The sequence below is a fragment of the Macrobrachium rosenbergii genome, chromosome 21 (assembly GCF_040412425.1).
Source record: "Macrobrachium rosenbergii isolate ZJJX-2024 chromosome 21, ASM4041242v1, whole genome shotgun sequence".
Taxonomy (NCBI): Eukaryota; Metazoa; Arthropoda; class Malacostraca; order Decapoda; family Palaemonidae; genus Macrobrachium; species Macrobrachium rosenbergii.
The window spans coordinates 42984918-42990971 of record NC_089761.1 but is presented as its reverse complement, the minus strand read 5'-3'; the positions used below and the strand labels follow the sequence as shown (position 1 = coordinate 42990971).

General features: G+C 37.6%; 1 long non-coding RNA gene across 1 annotated transcript in view; it reads left to right on the top strand.

Moving 5' to 3' along the window:
- The first annotated feature begins 448 nt into the window (after nt 1-448).
- Nucleotides 449-6054, top strand: part of LOC136850014 (uncharacterized) — a 34802-nt gene continuing 29196 nt past the window's right edge. Inside the window, exon 1 of the long non-coding RNA XR_010856510.1 lies at nt 449-701. This is a non-coding gene — a long non-coding RNA (uncharacterized lncRNA). The remainder of the gene's footprint in view (nt 702-6054) is intronic.

Here is a 6054-nt window from a genome sequence, read left to right as displayed (position 1 = left end):
AACGACTGAAATGAAGGTTGCTTGCAAATACTGAGTTCTGTCCTTGTCAATGGCTGGTTCATATAATTGCTATTTTTACAGACCAAGTGGACAGTTTTGGAAAGGCCACTCAGCATATTATGAAACCGAAGTTGACAAACAAGTTATATCTAAATTTAGCTAAAATGACTCATTATCAGAGTACATTGTCTTAACCGATATGACATTTTATGTGAACAAAGCAAATTAGGTATTTGTTCATAAATTACTTTGAATTATTATATTTAAAATGAGTAAGTCAGCTATCTCAGTCATTGCCTGTTCCATTTCTATATAATCATTTTCATGCTAATGAAAAGAAAACAAACTGCCATAACTGTCAATTACATAATAATAATTACATATTGTATTGTGCAAAGAACTTAACCGTAAGCCGTCCCCCACCCAGCTACTACCATGCCATGAGAGAGAGAGAGAGAGAGAGAGAGAAGAGCACGTGGCTATTGACGAGCCTATATAAGTGCCTGCAACAGCTAATGCAGCTCAGTGCCAGCCAGACCGCTGTCATAGCAAGACGCACCACAGCGCCGAGTCTCCTAAGCGCCCAGCAGCACCCAGCAAGGATCTTCAGCAACGTTCGCCGTGATAATCAAGGACAGAAGTCTATGAGGCGCAACTTAGTGTCTTTGATTGTGTAACAAGATCGTTTTCTTCTTCTAAAGGTAATTTATTTTGTTCGTTCAAAGTGTATCTTTGATTTTCTGTGCGCTTGTAAATCGAGTAAGTTGTGTTTTTTTTAAATTTCAAACACGAAGTATGACTAGAAACCTTAGTCTTTCCAGCTAACTAGCAATTTATTACCATGTTAACTTTTAACTTTTTCTACCTTTAATTTTTCTATGTTTTGTTTAGCTAAAAATGTAAATTTTATTTAACAAATGAATAGCATTTCATGGTGGAGCAACTGAAATATTTTCAGACACTCAGGTTCAATGGAAATATCGGTTGCCTAAATTCAAGGGTGATTGTGCTTAATGAATCGCCAAAGTGCATCAGAAACTCAAAAATACAACTGTGACTTCAGCCTGCTGTGTTTCTTCCTTCAAATCTTGATCGCACTGCAAAACTAATAAGCCTAATTTACTTCTCCAAATTATGACAATTAGTGTCGTTTACTTCGAATATTTATTGCGTAAAAATAGTTCTATTTTTATCCAGCAATGTCAATCGTGCTAAAATGAACATACATCGAGCAAACGTGGGAAAAATTATGTGTTGCTAGGTTCTTCTTCTTCTTCTTCTTCTTCTTCTTCATAGCTGGATTCTTCCCTCTCCCCGAAGCCACTCATAGTAAATAAACTTAACCTTGGCAGTGGATGTTCACATGTTGCGTAAACGATACATGAAGGACCTATCGAACATTGTTTGGGTGAACTTTTATATACATACACACACACACATATATATACATATATTGTATATATATTATACATATATGTATTATGTATATAGTGTGTATTACGTTACTTGTAAATAACAATTTATTGAATACTCTCTTGAATCAGCTTACATAACAATGTATTTTTCATTAACAATACATAACTTTCTATCAAATATTGCTGGGTAATCTTTAACACTATTTAGTACTCTGTAATTTATGCAAGATCACCCATTGATATTGATACTGCACTTTGCTCTGGCTATCAGTACTGATATATAATTTAGTACTTAATAGAACCTAGTTGAAAGGGCAAAAATTGGAACACTAGTTCACGTGACACCTTTATAGGCCAAGCAAGACCGGGGGAAAAAACTGACATTGCGATATTATCCAGGTGATGTCAAAATGACGAAATAAAAAGAGAAAGCCTTGTATCCAACTGTGAACAATTTATTACTATTATTCACTATTTTTTATTTTATGTTAAGTAGATGAAGTGACAGCTCGAAATCCGTGGTAGAAACACGAATGGTCTCAACAGTTAAAATGAGTGGTTACTTAGGTACTTTATGTCTTGGTACTATAGACTGTCATTAGTAGTCTGCAACGACACGACCAAGCCAAAACTATCAAGTAAAATATGCGCCGAAGTTTCTCCGGCGCAATCGAGTTTTCTGTACAGCGTATAATGCTGTATGAAACTCTCAGCCACGACCCATGAAACTCTCAGCCGCAGCCCATGAAACTTTCAGCCACGGCCCGGTGGTGGCCTGTGGTGTTGGCACCTTTAGCGATGCCAAACGCACTATCACGGTTAATTTTAACCTTAAATACAATAAAAACTACTGAGGCTAGAGGGCTGCAATTTGGTATGTTTGATGATTGGAGGGTGGATGATCAACATACCAATTTGCAGCCCTGTAGCCTCAGTAGTTTTTAAGATCTGAGGACGGACAGAAAAAGTGCGGACGGACAGACAAATAGCCATCGCATTAGTTTTCTTTCACAGACAACTAAAAGGAGTTGGTAAGACAAAAGAACTGCTCTGCGATGTTAAGATAGGATCGCACATTTTCCATGGTTGTAAGAACAATGTTAGATAGAAAAAAGCTGTCATGCATAGAATGAACAGTTGCATGTAGAAATCGTCTACACTGAAGTATGGCAAACAACTTTTGTCAACAGAGTTAGTAAGTATTCGAAATTCTATTTAGACTTCAACAACAGATAAGACTAGATTGTATTGCTTTTCTAACATTAGAATTAGTTTTGGACGAGAAAACTAGCAAAATAACCGGCTGGCTAATAGCAAAAAATGACGGTAATCTCTCTCTCTCTCTCTCTCTTCCTTTGGTCTTACTGGGCCAGAGGATTTCTTCTCTATCGCAAAAGCAAGCGTTTCTGTCTCTCAGCTGTCAACTAATTCTTCTCATTTCCAGTAGTTAGACCTTTCTCTGGTGTCGAGAATATCGAAAAATTTATTTGGCTATCATTTGGAAGGCAAAGCTGGTGCCAGTGTTGCAAGGCCACCCCAGCGAGGACGACTAGGGATTAAGCTGAGAGGAAGAAGAAGAAGATCATTTGCTTATAAAGCGAATGTGACACCACTTTTTCATACCAACAACGTAGCTTAAACGAGTGACTTTTTTTTTCTTACCTTGCTGATGTATATTTACAGTGAGACATCAGGAACTGTCGCCATCTTTCTTGACATGACAGACAGTTACTGTAAACCGGACTACCTGCTGGAGGTTTAATCCAATCTTCTTATAAAATATGTTCTACCACTTATCCAACTAGTTAGTTTTCTGAAAAGAAAACTATTGTGCCGGCTTTGTCTGTCCGTCCGCACTTTTTTCTGTCCGCACTTCTTCTGTCCGCCCTCAGATCTTAAAAACTAATGAGGTTAGAGGGCTGCAAATTAATATGTTGATCATCCACGCTCCAATCATCAAACATTTCAAATTGCAGCCCTCTAGCTTTAGTAGTTTTTATTTTATTTAAAGTTAAAATTAGCCATAATCGTGCGTCTGGCAACGATATAGGACAAGCCACCACCGGGCCGTTGTTAAAGTTTCATGGGCCGCGGCTCATACTGCATTATACCAAGACCATCGTAAGATAGATCTATTTTCTGTGGCCTTGATTATACGCTGTAACAGCTGTACAGAAAACTCGACTGCGCCGAAGAAACTTCGGCGCATGATTTACTTGTCTTTTTTTAGACTTGAGTTCTGTATGATCATGACAACAGTGTTAAACCAAACAACTTAGAATGAAGATAAGTTAAAATTCGAAATAAATCAGTGTAATTTACTAAAGCAATAAAGAAAATTAGTAAAAAAAAGTAATAAGACCGCGTGTAAAAACTAATAATGTAAGTAAATTAGTAACTTAATGGGTACTTGAACGTTTTAAAAACATATAGCCGACCTATTACACGGGATATTTTAAGTTATATATATATATATATATATATATATATATATATATATATATATATATATATATATATATATATATATATATATGTATATATATATATATATATATATAAATTTATATATATATATATATATATATATATATATATATATATATATATATATATATATATATATATATTAGAACCCTGGACTTGCATTCCTAAGGTTCGTGGTTTGATCCAGCCTACCACTCATCAATCGGACGGTCTAGCTGTGACTGGGTGCCAGTGTCAGCTGAGGTCAAGAAATGGGTATGGGGGCAGCAACCTTATCCCTAGACTCTTACTGAGAATAGGACAGCCATATTTATTGGCTCTACTCCTCCAGAGTGAGAAAATACACACACACACACACATATATATTATATATATGCATGTATGTGTATACAAACACTTACACACACACACACACACACACACACACACACACATATATATATATATATATATATATATATATATATATATATATATATATTGTATATATGTATATATATACACATATTTGTGTGTATCACTATACGCCTTTTCCACTTTGAAGGGCATAGTCTTTTTGTTCCTAAGCAAGTCTTTATGGATGAGGTTGTTGGCCACACCCTCTTTCTCTTGATCCTAACAGACGTCGGTATCCAATTACAGGTGGGTTAACAGGTGGGAAATTAGGCAGGAGCAATCCGTGGGCCAAGCAAACGTGACTGAGTGCCCTTTCACTCACTTAATGAAAGAAGAATTTAAAGAGAAAAAGACAGTTGATTATCCACGTTTTTCTTTACCTTTGCCTGGATATTAACCGTATTGTGATAACTGTTTGTTCACTTTGACTGACAATTGAATGCTAATTGAATGCCCCAGTTTTAGGGACCCTAGGAACAGCCTTCTCTCAGAGGCCCGAGACGAGAATGGCCGGTACACGTTAGCCAGTCTTCGGAGAAAAAAGTTGATCGCGATACAAGTGGCATTTTCAGATTCTTATCAGAAACAGGTCTTCTGCAAAAGCAATAGATAAACTTTTTTTATACTGAATCTTGTCATCGTTTCCATATTGGGTTTTTTTTATATAAATTTCGTCATTCTCATTAAGTGATATCGGCGTCAATGACTTCAGTTGTAAGGCCAGAGAACATTAAATCAATCAGTCAATCGTGAGAGAAGAGAGAAAAAAAGAAGAACAAGTGATTACACGAACTGAAGTATCAAAAAGGATGAATTCGTAACTAAAAGTAAAAAGAAAGAAAATGGCCGGTTATTCTTCCTTTGCGTAACATAGTGACAAAATGGGAAAGCATTTGCTAGAGTTTACGAAAGGGAGAAGAAGATAATATGTGTACAATGATTGTCAGTTATGTATCCCTGGAGTGTCTTCCGTTTCTTGCCCTACCACAACACGAGAGAGAGAGAGAGAGAGAGAGAGAGAGAGAGAGAGAGAGAGAGAGAGAGAGAGAGAGAGAGGAGAGAGAGAAAACCCCGGTGAGGATCTTTCTTCCATTTCTCATCCACCTCACTCAGTACCGGACTTGTGTGCAACATGCTGAAGAGAAAGAGAGAACTGTCAGTTATGGAACCTCTAATTACCTCCTGTTTCTCACCATAACTCGCCGGAGTACGCAACACGAGTGCAACACAAGAATATGAAAAAAGAAAACACAAATAAAAAAAAATTATCAGTTACACACCTTTTGGCTAACTTCAATTTCTCACAGAGGTACCTGAAGCGGATGCAACGTCAGACAATAAAAACAAACAATAAATGGCTAATCAAGCACCTTGTGAGTACTTTCCCTTTATCGCCGAGGTACTGGCAGAGAGATTGAATGGCCAAATCGAGTTCAAACCGCAATTGCCCCTTCGGCTGTTCCGAGGGAGTAGTACAAACTGGATTAAGGCGGATCGTAAATGTGGGCAACTAAGGGGGAGGAGGGGACGGGTAATAATGCAATGAAATATTAGCTAGCGCCGAGGTTAATCAAAATAATGAGGTCTTCGTTTCGAGCAGATCTCCTCTCACTGGGGGTGTACCTGTCGCTGCTGGAAGATTCGGGGGCTGGCCCTGTACCAGACAGTACAGGGCTATTGCTCTTTCGGCAGCCCGCACGAGAGGAACACTCGAAGTTCGTCCGAGATTTGTAAACGAATCCGAGGCTTCGGTTTC